General features: G+C 40.7%; 1 protein-coding gene across 2 annotated transcripts in view; it reads right to left on the reverse strand.

Moving 5' to 3' along the window:
• Positions 1 to 17,980, reverse strand: part of LOC133955895 (ADAMTS-like protein 3) — a 232,242-nt gene that overhangs the window by 170,484 nt on the left and 43,778 nt on the right. The window lies entirely within an intron of this gene.

Here is a 17,980-nt window from a genome sequence, read left to right on the forward strand (position 1 = left end):
CAAGCTCATGTTACATCCTCCTCTTGTTTGTGAAGGTCCAACAAATGAAGATGTGAAGATGTTAGCCATACATGAAGCTAAAACTTTCAGTTTTCATGCTTTACAGATGCTGTAATCTTCACTCTATCGTCAGGTGTCCTGAATAAAGTTAGGACTGCTTCCTCAGTTTACTGGCAATGGTTGCTAGCTGCCAAACTGCTATACCTCACTAGTTTGGAGCAGTTGACATGGCCACGTAGTTGCTGTATATGCATTGGACAATGCAACTGCACTAAATGTGTCTGGTTAAATGTGTCAGATCACAATCTGTCAGTACATCTTGAGTGCTTGGCATGTTCGATCTACTGTTGTCAAGCTCTATCCAATTATTTTCTGATTAACAAAAAATGCCTGGCAGAAATGGGATATATATGTCATGTGGATGATTAAGGACTGATTAAGGATTGAGTCTCAGTTTGAATCCCCACTTGTCTTTATGTGTCAGCAAAATCACACAAACATTCACAAGCACTTACATACAAATGCATTGGTCTGATCCATATGTTTGTTAAGAGGTAGAGTATTCAACCACAGACGAATTAGAATATCCCTAACCAAATATCACTCTGTGACGGCTCAGGCCGTTACTATGTTATTTTCCTTGTTCTCTGTGCCCCCACCTTTCCACCTCCTTTCCAAACCTGGCACCTGGCGTGAGTTCCACACCTGGGTTCAACCCCCTGTCACCCACTCCACAAGAACCACAGTGTTATTTCCACTCATCTGCAGATTGTTTCTGTCACCACAGTGGTATACTCTCTGGGCCGCTTTGAACTACTCTATAGTAAAAGTTTTCTTCGTATGCTTCTTGTGGAATCTCCTTACATGAATTTTCCTCTGTGCTTCTGGATGGCCAGATCCAACCTGCCTGCCTTCGCTCCAGCTCACAGAGTCCCAAGCTCAGCCTCAGCCAGCCACCAGCCTGTCATCTGCCAGCTACAGCTTTACATTAAAAAGATTTATCATTCAAAACCATTCCCTCTATGTGTTTGCTTTCTGGTCAAGTTAAGAGACAACCGAACACACTCCACGTGTGTGTGTTTGTGTGTTTGCGTTTCAAACTAGTCAGAGCGTTTTACATTGAAGGTCACATTAAGGCATTATCACACATTCAAACTGTGCTTCTATAATTAACGCTTCCTTGTCAAGCAACATTCACTTCAGAATCTTGCAGAAGGACACTTTGATATGTGGCTGGGGTTCAAACCTTCTGAACAGTAGACGACCCATTCTCCTCACTGGGCCACAGCTGCTTCCCCTCCGATCCTTCAGGAAGCAGCTGTACCTCTGGCAGCTCCGTTACCTTGGGCAGCTTTTAATAAACATGCTCCATTCAGCCTCACTTCTATTATACAGTCCTTAACATATTCACTCTACTTTCTAGTGAAATAATTTATAATGTCACAATACCAGAAATGTGGTAGTACCCTCGCATATTGTTGAAATTCCAGGGGTGTCAATACCATACCAGAAAAGTAAAAAGAAATCTCTATACAGTCAATGCTCAAGCAGTAATTCAAACTGACCAACAAGGTGTCAGACAAGTGCTGCAACACTAAACAGCGATGTTAATAAGCTAGTGAGGTCACGATACCAAACATTTAGTACTCGATATCGATACCAGGAAATTTCCACTATTCATGATACCCAATTCGAATACCACAGCAAAAAAAAACAAAACAACAAGTCGCATTACCTTCAATACACACTCCTACAGTGGCCGGTAACAAAATTATCAATTAAATAAAAAGAATCGGAGCCGGTCGACAATTGATTCTACTCCTCTGATCATCTCTAGTAATACAAAGAAGCTATCTCCTCAATAACTCGCTGAGTTCACATCCATGTTCATGGATAAATAGTGCATAGCTGCTTCGAACACATTCAAGTTAAAACCCATGCGTCACAATCTGCAGGAAGAAGCTCTCTCCTGTGTGCATGTGCATGTGTGTGTGCGCTTGTCTCTCTCGCTCTGTTTAGATACTTGTCTCACCTCTTAACAGGCTAGTGAGATTCGCCTAAAACACCTGTCTGGGGAATACCAAAATTAAATTGAAAGCTTTTCTTGAACCATTTTGAGTACATGCATGGTCTTGGTCTCTTTTGAAAGGCAACATTCTGAACTTTCCCCCCAACTCTAATTGCTACTGGCATTGAGTAATAGCAGTTGGCACACAGTAAAGTAGAAGGTTTTTATTTTCGCCTGAATAGTTTTTAATAAACAGATGCCTGCAGATGACTCTAGCAGGGACTTATGACCTGGAAAACAAAATGGGACCCTAGCATGAAGCCATGACTAGCCAAAGTTAACCATGGTAACCAACCAGGCTAAAAGGCACATTTTACAAAATCATACTTTTTATATACAAGAGACAAAACCGGTCAGATGGTTTAAAATTTATACAATTAAACGTCTTTTATATTTTTCCTGTGTAACAGCCCATTTCTGTTTTTGAAATTTTATTGGCTAAACGATATGCCAGTCATCAGAACAATCGGTTGCAATTGGCTCAGTCTCTACACGTCAGAAGAGGGGTAAGCTCTGACTGTCAACAAGGTGTCTTATTGGCTATTGCAAGCTGTGGACAGCCCATGCCAGCCCATGCCAACTCTGATTGGGTCAAGTTTAGATTGACAGCTCACTTGAACCAATAGGAGATGCTACCCACCATTTGGAGATCTTTGTTTACATGCAAACAGAAATTACGAGTGAGAGTACGTCAAAGTTTACACGGAGGAGGTGGCTGCGCTGACATTACGCAAAAGCTGACTGTGGCTATTCTTTGATTTAATGGTGTGTTTTGGACTGATTATTGTTACTGGGTTGTATCGTCTGGACCTTTGGCAATGTACCAACACCGTTTTTGTCGGAATGTTATCGATCTGTGTATTAAAATGATGATTCTTAGGTGAGTCGCGTTGACTTTGTTATGGTTTTTTTCTCTATTTCCAGTCTGACTGAGACATTGATTGTACTGACTATGGTGATCGGATCTTGAAATGGTTTATATCAGTGGCATCAGAAGCTTAGCTTTCTAAGGATATGTTGCATTAGTACCTAGCTGTACGACGCAGTTCTGTAAATAATAATCTTTGACGCTGATCGGTAAAACAGTACACCTGGAGATGCCCTGGAACAGGTTAACTCCAAACTGAACTAAACAAACACAAAGCAAACCCTAAGAACTGCATGGTTCCCAAGAACGTCTGAGCAGTGACACTGTCCACGGTCAGCATGTAAAGCAAGCCCAGGTCAACGGGTGGGTGAGGAAATAGGACATCCGGCATTTACAAACTAAATTTAGGTCAACTGCATTTTTTTCTCAACAAGTAGCTAGAAGCTTGTTGCTGCACCTATGCACGCTGTCACCTTTCCATGTGTTGTTTTGTTTACTGTGTCTATTTTCTTCTCCTTTCTATGTTTGACTTTATTTGAAAGGTTATATGTCACATGAAGCCAACACTATAACATCTTAGCACCAAAGTGACACCATGAAGCTTGCTCTGCGAAGACGGTTGTTTTATTTGTGTGGATTATTAAAAAAAGTTTTCACGGTCCAAACATCTATGGAAGACTCCTAATGGACACTTTAAGTGGAAGGCTCCCTGGTGTCTGCTGCGAATTTGGTGGCGCTAGGGCCGAGCTGAGCGCCTTCTCCTGGCTGTGGAGCTTTCCATAATCTCTGCCCATAGTACCTGTGGCGCTTGCTCATTGTTTTTGTCTTTTGATCTCTAAGAAACATTTCACCATTGAAAATTCTGTGTACAAATGGGGGGATAAAACTAGTCGATCTCAAGCAATACCACAGACTTTCATTGTGAAAAAGTTCTCCGCTTGGTATAGAGAGCACTTAAGAGCTTTTGAACTTTACATGTCACATGTGAGGAAGGTGTCTCTGATTGAGCATAGGGAACTACTTGATGTCTACCCATTAGCTGCCTATTCAGTGGGAGGCCGGCCCCTGGTTAGTCTGAAGAGATACATTCACTTACAGGGGAAACAGGAGTAGTGTTTGTAAGTATTTCCCCCCCATATTACTTGGCAGAGTAAGTTGTAAAATCAGCAATTGGGCACTTGTGTTTTGAATTTGTTTACAGCACAAAGTGGAATCTACTGTAAATGATATACAAATAATATAAAGTATCCAGTACCAATGTATATGCACACACCCACACATTACTAATACTAATTGTAAATTATTATAAGTGCCTCTGAGTTTTTTTTACACTGAAATATTCAACCACTGTTTTTGTTGTTTATTGTTCAGGTTTACACAATGGCCCACACTATAAGACTGAGGATTATCCTTGGTGAAGATGATGCCAGGAAGCTTATTCTGCCAGCAGGGATACCAGACTCCAGAGAGGAATTGTGCCAATAAAGACAAGTTTTGGATTGCAACAAGATATCCGTCTTCAATATCAAGATGCTGATTTGGAAATGACTTCATAAACCTGTAGGAAATCTCAGAAATTAAGGACAAAGCAACTTTAAAGGTTGTATACTTATATACTTTAAACTTGCAGAGTTATACAGAAGCTGATGGAATGACTAATCAACCTCTACCAGTCCAAAGCTCAACAGATTCCTTATCAATGTCCTCTGTTAACACGGATAACACAGACCCCGTTTCATCTTCAGGTTCATCAGCATCTCAAAGGCACTCGGTTTGGCCAAGTGTCTTCACTGTCCCTAGTTTTAGCTACGAGGCTGAACTGCAACTTGAAAAGGCCAATGTTGAGTGCAGATCTAGTGGAAATATTTTGAGCCCCTCACCGAAACTGAAATCCCACATTCTAGAAGGACTGGCAGGAGAAATTATTAAATTGAAAATGATCTGAACGATGTGAGGCAAGCCCTTGTGAAAAAGCATCCCTGTCAGAGGGAGCAGGCTGGAAGATCAGCGTCAACTATAAAATGGCCAACTTACGGACCAAACTAAGAGGCCTGGCATGTTATGAGGTGATGATAAATTCACTAAAGAACAAGGCTAAAGACAAATGTCAGGCAGCGTTGAAAGTGAAAAGCCCAGAAGGGCAGAAGTAAATTACTGTCCGCAGTATCCAAAAGGAGAAACCACTGACACTATGGAAAATGAAAGAATTGCACTACTTTCGGAGACTAAAGGCCTCCGAGTCCGTTGCGGAGTGACGGACGGACGGAGCGGACGGACACTTTTTGATTTATAGTTCTACAAGCCTTTTTGTTCCGAAAACAATTCACCGCCAGAACAGTAGTTGGCGCAGCGGAAGTCGAGCTTAGAGAAGCCTACCTCATGAGGTATCTAGAAGAAGTCCACGTATCTAGAAGAAGTCCACGCTGGTTTATTTAAGTCCCCCAGGCTCCTCACACAGTCAGCACGGACTCCCGATACTGTTTGATTGTTTATCTTTCCTATGTTGTATATTGTTGTAATTTTCGAATTAGTGAGTGACAAGTGCATTGTTGATGTTTTTCAGATCGATAAAGAGTTCATGCGCATATCAACTGTACCTCTGCTATCTACATACTTGCTGACCTTGACCTGCACTCTTCACGCATGATGGAGCTCTTTAGATGCAAAAGTGGGGCAGCTGGAAGAAAAATTTGACATCTCATGGTGGCCATCTCCAAGCTTTGTATTAAAAATGGGTAGACCTATGCTTATGAAATACTTTTTATGCCCCTGTCATGAAAATTGCATGAGCATAGTTCTCTATTTATAAGTTAGGCAAAAGTGCCAAGGGTACGGATATTTCTACTTGATCAAAACACTAAATCATGTAATTTATACTGATTACATCGGCTTCAGCCAGAGATGTGAAGTAATAGGTAAAATCACATAATTAACTTTTTGGTCAGAATGAAAAAAAACCATGTGAGTGTCTGTGCCTGCCTCATTTCGTGTCTGATTTGGTTGAGATTTTGTATATTTTTAGTATTTGCCTTAAGGGCTCCTGACACCGTGGTATTGGCAACCACACAAGTAACATGCTCAAAACTTACAGATTGATATTAGGCCTGCAGAATATATATATTTTTTTTACTTCAGCCTAAAATTCAAAATATAATCAGAATATGTCTCCTTTTTTTCCTCAGGTGATGCGATACATACAAGACGAGCATGCATCCTGAAGTCATTGTGCACCTACCTGAACGAAGACTATGAGAAACTTGTAAAGGAATATATGGTGAGTTTCATACAGTAGGCGTTACAAAGTAGCCATAGACCAGGCTGAGAGAGGACATATTTACTTACTTAATTACGTTTTAAAGGACCTAAAAACATATTATTAACCATTTTAATTTATATTGTACTGAGCCAGGCAAGTATCACTCATGCACACTAATAAATTAAAACACAAATGAACAGAGCACAGCATTAAGATAAAGGAAGTCTTCATTGATCAACATATGGGTTCAGTTCAAATCAAAAAAGTATCCACGTATTTATCTCTGTCCAAAAGGCAACACATTTTATTCAAGCAGCTCTTTTGATTATATTGGCAATGGTTTGATAATTTAATGATTCTGCAGCTAACACCCTAACCAGTCTCTGTAGCAGCAGTAGTGTCTGCCTGTGTTAACAGCAGACTAGCAGTTGTGTTTGGTTATCAGGGTTCATACACATTTTGACTAATGGATTTCCATGACTTTTACATGACTTTTCAATGACTTTTAACCAAATTTCCATGACCGAACATTTTGTGAAATCTCGGTGTCTTCACGAAAAAGTGACAATGTAGTATTCAAACTAACAATGAGAATTCCAAAGCATACAGTATACCTTAAATTACACAAACCCAAGTATGCTTGCTTATATTTTAGCGTATTTCTTTAAAAGCATATGAATTATTTAAAACTCAGCGTAAATGAACTAGGGATGGGCATTCGATTAAATTGTCTTAATCGATTTGTTGGGAGAATAAACGATCAATTTTCGATTAATCATTAATATTTTCATGTTAAAATTCACAATTTATAGGCTATATTAAAATGCAGTGAAAATAGAAAAAACAAAGCGTGTTGAAATCTTTATTCGAATGAACACCTCTTGTGGCAGTTTAACGGGATCCGTTCAATGTTAACACTTGAAAATATGCACTGCTGTACTCCAAACTAAGCCCCGTTGGGAGCTAGCTGAATTTGACTGTTCTCGCCCTCTCAGTCAAGTTATTGTCACGCCCCAACTCCCGGAACCCCTCACACAGACCCGGGTCTGTCCGGGTTCCCCTCCCCTTGGACTGACTGTCCGTGTGCGGACATGAAGCCGAGCAGCGCAGGTAAGCTCCGGGCTGCTTCCCTCCAGCTGCTAAGATCCTCGCTGTGCTGCGTTCAAGGCAACTCGGATATTCCACATAGCGAACATGCAATAGTTTTCATCCATGAAAAAATAATGTCATCGACGAAACTCATCGTCTATTAATTATGCCCATCCCTAAAATGAACAACACAAAAATATTAATATAACAAATTTCCATGACTTTTCAAAACTTTTTATGAGATTATTTTTTTCCATGACTTTTCCAGGACTGGAAAAACACATTTTTTTAAATTCCATGACTTTTCCAGGTTTTCCATGACCGTACGAACCCTGGGTTATAGAAGTGCTTACAAATATAATAATATACTAAATACATTTTTTTAATAAACAGCTGTAATGCTGCATTGGATGATAATGGTTGGCTTTGTGTTATCTAACACAGTGCAAAATAAAATGCAGGTTGACATGGTTCTTCGGAAATGGCCGGCCATTTTTTATGCAGTGTTCTTGATATGGTTGATCCATATTCTCTCTTAGCAGCTGAAGTCTGTAGCTCTTTTATTGTGATTGTTGGTCTCTGTCTTACTCTTTCCCTAGTTCTCAAATAAATACCTTCAGTGCTCACTGCGGTGTCCAACCTTAGATTTCACTTTGTAACATATTTTTAATTTATGCATCTGTATTACTTCTGTTACTTCAAAAATTGTAAATGTTTGTTTTACAATTGACAATTTTATGATCAGCAATTAGCATAGTTAACTTTATCTAGACTCAGATCAAATGTATTTATTGTCATATTTTACTTCAAAGAACATAGACACTGAGGCCAACAGTAGATGTAGAAACCTCAGAGAGAGCCAGATGAGTTTTGGGTGACAGTTCTATGGACTGATGAAACCAAACTGGAACTGATTGGACGTATGGACCAGCGGTATGTCTGACGTGTGAAAGGACAGGCTTATGACCAGAAGAATACCATCCCCACAGTCCAGCATGGAGGTTGGTCAAAGATGATGTTTGGCTGTTTTTCTGCGGCAGGAACTAGCAATCTTTATTGTGTACATGGCATCATGGATTCACAGAAATACCAGGCCATTTTAAAGAGGAATGTGATTCCTTCTGTTGACAAATTAAACCTTGGTGATCATTGGACTTTCCAGCAAGACAATGATCCAAAGCAAAATCTCCAAGTCCACCAAAGCTTGGTTGAGAAAAAGATCCTGGAACGTCCTGGAGTGGCATTCACAGTCACCAGATTGAAATTTGATTGAAAATCTTTGGTGGGATTTAAAGAAGGCAGTTGCAGCATGGAAGCCATCAAACATCACTGATCTAGAGGCTTTTGCACTTGAAAAGTGGGCAAAGATTCCAATCGAGAGGTGTAAGAAGCTTGTCCGCACTTACGAAAACATTTTTCAGAAGTTATAAAAGCTAGAGGATGCGCCACAAAGTACTGAAGCTGGGGGGTTGAATTATACTGCACATGCACATGTGTTGAAAGAGTTACATTTTTCATTTGAACTTCAAAGATAAGTCAACTTCTGTTGTCAAAATAACTAAAATACGCATAAAAAAATATCTTTTGTTGTTTGATGAGTTTTTTTTGTCATTTATTGTCATTATCTGTCATCCACATTACTATAATGTCTATTGAGGTGAGGGGGTTGAATATTTCTGATTGCAACTGTAGATGGAAAACAACTCGTCCTGGAAATTCAAAGTTTCCCAGACTTACACTGTAACAATTCGCTGTAGTTTCTACGTACATTTTACAGTAACTCCTTGTAAAATTACAGGCAAGTTGTATTCTGACTGTAGATGGTGCATGTTACAGTTAAATACTGTTGATATGCGACATGAGAGCATGGGAGTAGAAGAGCAACAGCCGTGTCCAGCCACACCTTATTATGTAAGTTGAATGTTAATTGCCTAAAAAATATATCTGGGCTTAAACTTTGTTGGGATGTCATTGTAATAACATTGTTGAGATCTTAATTAAACCGATGCTATTGTTTGCAATGTTTGTGAATGACTTGAAGTGAATCCATGACATTTGAAATTTAAAAGCTAGTATGCAACCCTACCAGGTTGCTTTGTTATGAGAGGAGCTGTTAAGCTCAGTAACATCACGCTAAAGCTAGCATGCTAAAACGCTAGCGCGCTAATGCTAGCATGCTAGGGGGTGAAATGGGATTGGGCCTATTTTACCCACTGTGAACGTGTAGCTGTACTGGCTAAACGTTCAGTCAATGACTGCAATTTCCAATTATTCTAGCTTAGTCGTGTTGTGACCATAGAGACATTTGACATTGATCTTGTCTACTTATTGAGGGGAGGCAGTTGGTTGTCGAACTTGCTGAATTGGGTATTCACACGGAGAACTGTGCAGAGGAATTCCTCGACGTCTCAAACAGATGGGAGATAAGAGGCAAACTGACAACTTTAGGCACTGATAGTGCCGCAACATGTTGGCAGCTATTAGGCTACTTCCATTTCAACATCTACCCTGCGCGGCTCACAGTCTGCAAAGGACAATCACTCTTGACCTAAAAGACAGTGGTTTTGAAAACATCCTGGCTAAATGTCGGAAGATTGTTGGGCACTTCAAACACAGCCCGTCAAATAATCGAGAGTTGAGAGCACAGCAAACTGCACAAGGACAGCAGGAAGAGTCGCAAGTTCAAGATGTTACCACCCGGTGGAATTCTGCCTTGGAGATGATAAAACGGATCCAGCGAAACAAGGGTCTGTTTGCTGCCACCCTGGTTCAGCAAAAGACATCTCGACGTTGACTGCACCGGCGCTGGCTAAACTGGAGAAGTTGGAGCAGCTACTTGAACCATGCAGGCAAGTCCACCCTTTCCATCCTCTTTTGTCTGCCTTCTCTCATTCCATCTGTGTCTCTGCTCTCCCTTTCTTTTTGATATGGCCTTTATTCGTAATCGACGTCTCTCTCTCTCTCTCTCTCTCTCTCTCTCTCTGTTGTGTTTGCATGTGTGCAAGTTCATATGTGTAGGCCTACTTATACTCTCCCTTTGGTAATGTTTTCTGAGTGTGGTCTACTCTGTTCCCTGTCCCTCAGTTTGTAGGCTATGTGTCTGTGCTCTCCCTCTGATAGTCTTTTGCTTTTAACGAGGCCTATCGTCTACTCTATGCTCCCTTTCTCTCTCTCCACTTATGCTTATGCTAGTATTTTCTTTTTTTCTGTTTCCCCGTCCTGTGTGTATGTGTGTGCATGTGTGTGAGAGTGATTGTTTTAAGGCCCTTATTAAAACATGCCTGCACCTTTTATTGCAGACTTGTGACTGAACTACTGGGAGGAGAACAGTATGATTCCTGTTCAGTGGTCAAATCAGCCTTGTGCCACCTGTCCAGGATGATGGAGTCATCTGATGATTATCCCATCTACGTGATGAAATTCAAAGACACCTTTACCTTGCCAAACGCAAAGAGAATACCAATCTGAAGATGATGAAGATTGCAACACTGTGTGACCCCAGGTTCAAGGACTTCAAGTGCTTCCCGAAAGAGGAAAGAAGTGAGGTGTGGGCTTTACTGCTCAACCTGATGCTAGAGGACAAAGGTGGTATACCTGTGAGAAACCAGACCAGGGTCCAATAAAGCAGAGGATGTCTTCCTTCTTGTTGGCCTCCTCTGATACAGATTCAGAGGAAGAAGAGGAAGAGTCCATTGACAAAGCTCTGAACCGTTACAGAGCGTAGCCAAAATTGCAGATGGGGGACTGTCCACTAAATTGGTGGTCAGGAAGGCAGCACACACATGAGAAGAGAATCTTGCAGGAATAGACTCTCAGGTAATATTATCCAGAAGAGGAGAGCAGCATCAGCTCCAGAAAATGTGAACATGCTTGTTTGTCTCAGCAATTGGCTGAAAGTCAAAGATGATTAGGCCAAACAGGTCAATCTGAGGAGGGTTGTTTTAGACAGGTTAAAAAGGGTGCTGTTTTAAACGATCTTTGTGGTATTTTGAAAGTATGACCACTTGTATAACCCGTCACTGACTGGCGGATTTGTCCGCCAGTAAAAGGCTAAGAGGAGCCGCAGATGTAAATAAACAGTCGACGAAGAAGAAAGAAGGCGTCTCTAAGGTCGTCTTCGACAAAACCCGTTACTACGCCTAGTATTCTGGCGGGGAATTGCTTTGTAACACGCGCAATGCTTGGAAAAGCATGAATGACAAAGAGTCCTTCGCAACAGCGGCGTGAAAAGCCGCAGTTGCAGAAGCATGCGCCAGTCTTTAGCTTGACAAGCCCATCTGATTTACTTGGTTTGAAAATGGATACTCAAATACCTTTTATATAAGCATTGAACTGAAGAACAACGTTAAATCGTGTGAGATGGGAACAAAATGGATGTGATAAAAAAGCGGCTCCAGCAGAGAAGACGTGGCGTGTCTGAACACCGGTAAAGGGGTCTCATTTATAAAACAGTGCGTAGAATTCATACTAAAAGTGTAGTAACGCACAAAAGCCGGATACGGCATATGCAAAAGAAAATCCCGACTTATAAAACCGTGCGCATGCACAGCTGAACGCAGTGTTCGCTTTATAAATCACAGTCCACCTTGGAACGTTCGTACGTTGATCTGCCTCCAAATCCGCCCTCCACACGCCCACTTACAACCATAAATGGTCAATGCAAAGCACAACAAGAATTAAAAATAATGCTGCTGACCAATGGGTTTCTACCGTGAGTCCTGACGGAGTCACGGCATCAACCGATGAGAAGAGGAAGCGAAACTTTCTGACACATCAAAGCGTTTGTTAGTGAGGTGGAGGTGAAGAGCGACTTTATGGGACAGCAGTGATGTCACTAATAAAGAAAATACACAGACACTCTTCCGCTGCTGTGGATAAGAGTGAAGACGAGAAAGAACGGAGCCTGAAGTAGAAAAAAGATCACAGATCAATAGATCTATATGAAATGATCAGACATCACTGAGCCCTCAATTCCTCCTCATCCTTCCATTCGTACACATCACGCAGAACCCCGCACCACTGTCATGGCAGTATTTATTTATTTAGAGCATCGGACCAATTCCGTCACATCAGAGGATCCTTGCCTTCACTCTGGGATATTATTTGGAAAGTTTCTTGATTTCTTGTAAGTGATCTCCTGTGCGCTTGGTGCCAGGGTGCTCAGTGCGCCTGATGGCACAGTCACGTTCACTGCAGTGATTTGATGATACACGCACAGAAGATATTATTAAAACAGTGATTTGATGATACACGCACAGAAGATATTATTAAAACCTGTTAATGACTCGGCTCTGTAACTCCGCGGTTAAATGGAATCAAAACGTAATTTGCTGTAAGTTGTTTTATATATCTTTAAATTAAAAGGTTTGTGTTGAACAGATATGTCGCGCGAGCAAAACTAAGCTGTTGGTTTTAAAGTAAATTATGAATTGGATGAATAATCTGCTTCAGTTCACCACCTCACGTCTGCAATCGCCACTTTTCCGTCTCCAAAAATTCCGTACGCATGGGTCAGGGTTTGTGTGGAAATACGCAAATGTTACAGACAAGTTTGTTTTTATAAATCACGTTTGTGTGAGAAGTGGCATACGCATGATTCAGGCCCTGTTTTGTGTGTACGCAACAGTTATAAATGAGACCCCAGGTGAGCAGAGCTCCATTACGGCTAAACTGCTGTTTATAGGTTGCAGTTTTAAAACAAATGTTTCACTCTCACAAAAACAGAAAGCACAACCCAAATACCAGGAAAAATGTCAAGTCAAGTGTAGTTACAACCAATCCAGTATCCTCTGATAGACCAGAGGAAGATGCATATCATCTCGATGACTCTGCAGTTGAAGCAGACCCTGCATCTGCAAATAGTGATGTGGATTTAAACAAGAACTTGCCTGAAGTGATTCAGCATAAACTTCTCAGAATGGTTCTCACTTCCAAGAGAACAGTTTTTTGTCTGGGGATGAGTTGAGAATTTTGATAATCTTATATGTAGATGACTTTGAGATCTTTAATCCCTTGGGTACACGCTCAAGACATACGCTTTGTGGAATCTACTTGACCTTGAGTAATTTTCCTCCAGGTTCACATTCATCACTTTCCTCAATTTACTTGGCAGTCCTGTGTAAATCTGATGATGTGAAAAAGCATTGTTTTGACAATGCGCAGAGATATGAAAACACTGGAGAAAGATGGAGTTTTCATTCCATTTTTCGGAAGATGTCATAAAGGGGTGCTCACGGTTTAGCTGTTTTCAATGAGAGCTTTTCTGGTGGGTATATCTGTCGATTTTGCACAGGAACAAGAAAAGACATCCAGACAACAGATGTAAAGTCAGGAGTATTTAGTCTCCGAACAAAGGTACTCGATGAGTCTCATGTGAAATCAGCTCAGGAGAATGGTAGTTGTTTTGGAGTGAAAAGCCATTGCGTTATCACTAAAACTCTTTCCCACTTCAGTGTTCTCACAGGTTATCCCCTAGCTGCTATGCATGATGTTTTCGAGGGCATAGTACCTGTGTAGCTTGCATGGTGCTTGGCAGTCCATTTAGCATTTCCCTTACAAGTGGGGAGACAAGACCAAAAAGCCCACACATGTTTTCAACAAAGAAAACAATTGTTGGGAATGCTCATGAAAACTGGGCTCTGTTGCGACTACTCCCATTCATAGTTGGGCATCTGGTGCCTGAGATTGAAAAAGCTTGGCAAATACTGTTGGAGTTGAAAGACATTGTAGAGATTTTCATTGTTTCAGCACACACAGATGAGTCGATTTGCCTATCTTGAGGGCAACATTTTCGAGCACATCAAAAATACCAAGAACTGTTTCCTGACCTGCAGCTCCTTCCAAAACATCATTATTTGCAGCAGTATCCCCGGCTGATCAGGGTGTTTGGTCCTCCTGTGGGATAGGTTGCACGACCACCAATTGCTTTAAAAATGTGCCCCTCTCGCTAGCTGTTAAGCTTCAGCTGATGATTTAACATCATTTGAGATTTCCCTAGATATTAACAAAGCTCTCAGCCGCTACTGTTGATGTTTTGAAACAAGAAGTAGTTCAGACTATTGAGCAGAAGTTCCCTGGTATGACTGTAGTCCACCTTACTAAGCGTCTGTCAAGCAAAGGTGTCAATTTCAGAAATGGAATGATAGTAGCTCATGGGCTTCCAAGTGGCCTGCCTGATTTCGCAGAGATAGTTCAGATTTGTGTTGTTTCAAGAGAAACTGCGTTTCATCGTAAGAAGGCTTTTTGGATGGTACAGGAAACACCACAGAGCCTTTGAGCTGAGTGCATGTCCAGCCAGAGAAACGGTTTTGATTGAGCTTGGTGAACTGGCTGATGACTACCCTTTGACCTACTACTTTGTTGGACCTCTCAGAATGGGGACATTAAAAAGACATATTATCACATAAGGTATGTTAAGCTTTATATTAAAAGTCAAATTGCTTTGTTCTAGCATCTTTTTTGAAGTTCTGATAAATTTTAGTTGTGTTCTCTTTCCTCATTTGAAGACTTCGGTGAAATGGCTGATCTAGTGAAGCTCCGAATCATTCTGGGAGAAAATGATTCCCAGAAATTGATCCTTCCAGGTCGGGATACCATATTCTATCTGTGACCTCACAAACCAAATAAAGCAGCACTGTTAAGTAGAAGGGGAATTCAGACTTCAATTCATGGATTATGAGTTTGGCAATAAATTCACCAACTTGCTCTCAATTGCAGATGGCCAGGACAAAAGTACTATCAACAATTCATATTTGGTCCCATTGTATCTGTCCAGCATGATGGCTCTCTGCCCCCTGTCTACCCAGCTGCTACTGCCACCTTTCGATCCCCAGATGACTCCTCGTCCCATCCTGTGATAGCTAACATAATGCAGGAATAATGTCTTCACCGGAGTCCACTTCCTGCAGATCTTCTGGATGGCCCATTATCTTAAATGTTCCCCGGTTCTCCTATGATGCTGAGCTGCAGTTGGAAAGGGCCAACACGACTTTCAAAGAAACTATAACTTTGTTAAGTCCTGATACCCAACTTAAATCAGCCATGGCCGATTGTTTAAATTAAACTATTGTCAAGTACAAAGTGCACTTCTCCGGCCGTGAGTTTGAGGAGGTAGCTGAAGCTCTTTTATCAGCCCATCCATGTTTGATAAAGCCGGGCTCAGTCACTGGATTTGGCGGCTGGAAGACGAGTTTGAAATATATACTCGGTAACTACTGAACAAATCTCAGGCGGCTTGGCTGCTCAGAAGTCACAGTAAATGCCCTAACACACAAACCTGATGGCAAATGCAGGGTTAGGGTTAGGGTTAGACACAAGAAGGACTAAGGGTGGACCTCCTCTCAGAAGTTAAGAAAAGAAACACTCAGGAGAATGTGGCGAAAATGATCGACAAGACCTTTGCTTACAGGAGGCAAGAAGTAGTTCGGGAGGCACCAATGATAGCTGATTTCAAAATGAGGTGGCCGGCTCCCTTCCATGTGCATGAGGTAGTAAATTACTGTGTGAAGGAACATCCCCTTTTACTTTTTACAGTGTGAGCTATATAGAGAAACCTATTGGCAGCCTCTGATGTAATTCATAAACTGGTTAGGATTCACTTGCTCTAACAGTGGAAATTGTATGAATAAAACTAATATTGATACACACATGTACTATCAGTCTGACCTGCTAAATCAAATTTTCTCAACTTGTAGGTCTGTGTAGATTGTCCACTTTTGGCATATGTGTAAAAATGTCCCTAACAGATCAGTCGAAAGCCTTGATCGGGTCTTAGGGTTGGGGGGTTCCCTAATTATTTTAAAATAATTTAGAAATTTGTTAAGTCAGACCTTTCCAAAGCTTTCCATATCTGACCTGTAATGGAATATTTACTACATTTCACAGCATAACAATTATCAATTCTGGTTGTTTAATTCTTACTCAGCTGCGGCTGAGGGCAACTTGCTTGTACCACTGAAAGATTCGAGCAAGCGCCCTGAACAATGAAATCACATTGCATTTATACAAGTTAGACCCCTCCTCACAGAGATGCAGAATGTTCATCCAATCAACTCTCTGCTTTGTTGTAACCAGGCTTACATTTGGTCACCTTCAATCTGAATGAGGACCCCTTTCAAAGTTACACAATACAATGGCATCAGGCATCTGCTTAGACTCCCAAGTTTCTCTCAGACCCCGTCTCTGGCCTGTAATACCTATAGTCCCTCTGTTACAGACAGTTCAATGGCCCCTGCAGTGAAAACCTTTGTTCTAGCAACAGGAATAGGAGTCTCCAAGCAAATACACATCTGAGCGAAGGAAGTCACATCTGAGTCTCCTAAACTGACCCCCACATGTTTGCAGTCTTAAACACAGAAGCCCTATCGTAATTATATACTTGTCATTTCTTTCATTAAACATATCTAAATATAAAATCTGCCATCACAGACTGCTCCCTCGGCCCCGATAATTCTAATGGAATCCTGTAATATGTGATGGCTACTAGACAGCACACCATTTCTTAAAGCACTTCACTGTTCACTACACCACTGAATACTTTTGTACATTTGCTTCTTTATGTTGTTAATACTAAGATCCATTCTCATTGGACTTGAAATGGCCTATTTTTTCAATTTCTCTAAAAAGGAAAGTATATTTTTTATAATTACAAGCAGCTGAAAGCGTTAAAATTGTCTTTCTTTTTTTACTTTGAATAAATAGGGAAGCAATTTGTTGATCATAAGAGAAAGTATTTTATTTATTTATTTTTATTTTTTTATGTTATTTACAAGCACCTGAAAGTGTTGAACGTTGTGTTTTTGAAGAAATACAATTTGATTGCCTCATCCACTATTTGTCTTTTCATGTTTCCATCCTTTAAAACATTTAATTTTGTTTTTTTACTGTTCACATTGATTGTTTTGTAACAGCTAGCTTGAATTTACTTACAAAATTCATGGAAAGTATTTCCAATGTTATTTAATGGCTTTCTTTTAGCACTAGCCAGGGGTCGGCAACCCGCATCTCTGAAGCCACAGAGAGGGCTCTTCAGCCCCTCTGCACAGTGTTGCATGTCGGGCAAATTTTTCGAGAAAGATGAATGATTTATGAATCAGTTTTCATTTGATTGACAAGATCTTTATGAATCAGTTTGCATATGTTGAATGTGAACGTCACGTTAATTTGTTAAATCCTCATCGTTTTAGGCCAGCATGAAATATCAAGGCATGAAATATCAAGTCATACAAGTTAGGAATCAGATATGATGATCAAATTTAACACTGCTTAGAATATAGCAAGAAGAGTTGGCCTTCACTAAATTCAAATCACTGATAATCCTCATGAAAAACAAGGGGTTAAATGTCCACCTGACCTACGCCAACGACACTGCCTGCGTACAGTTCATTGGCGTGATCGCTGACTCATTACAGAAATATGTCTCTCAAGATCGCGGATTCCATGTACATTTCAATTATGATTGATTGAGTTATATTTGTTTGGTAAATCTATTTATATGAGTTTTTCAAAAGTTTGTTTTATCATCACAATTTTTGAGTGCTCTGCGATTAAAACAAATGCTACGCCTATGCTCCTGTTTACAATACTTTACATAATGAGCAATGGATTTACCTATTTCTATGGGAAGCGACGCTGAAAATGAAATATTGGGTGCAACTAAAATATGTGGTTTTGCATCTAAATGAAAAACTTAGGGGCACCA

This window comes from Platichthys flesus, chromosome 1 (genome assembly GCF_949316205.1).
Source record: "Platichthys flesus chromosome 1, fPlaFle2.1, whole genome shotgun sequence".
Classification (NCBI taxonomy): Eukaryota; Metazoa; Chordata; class Actinopteri; order Pleuronectiformes; family Pleuronectidae; genus Platichthys; species Platichthys flesus.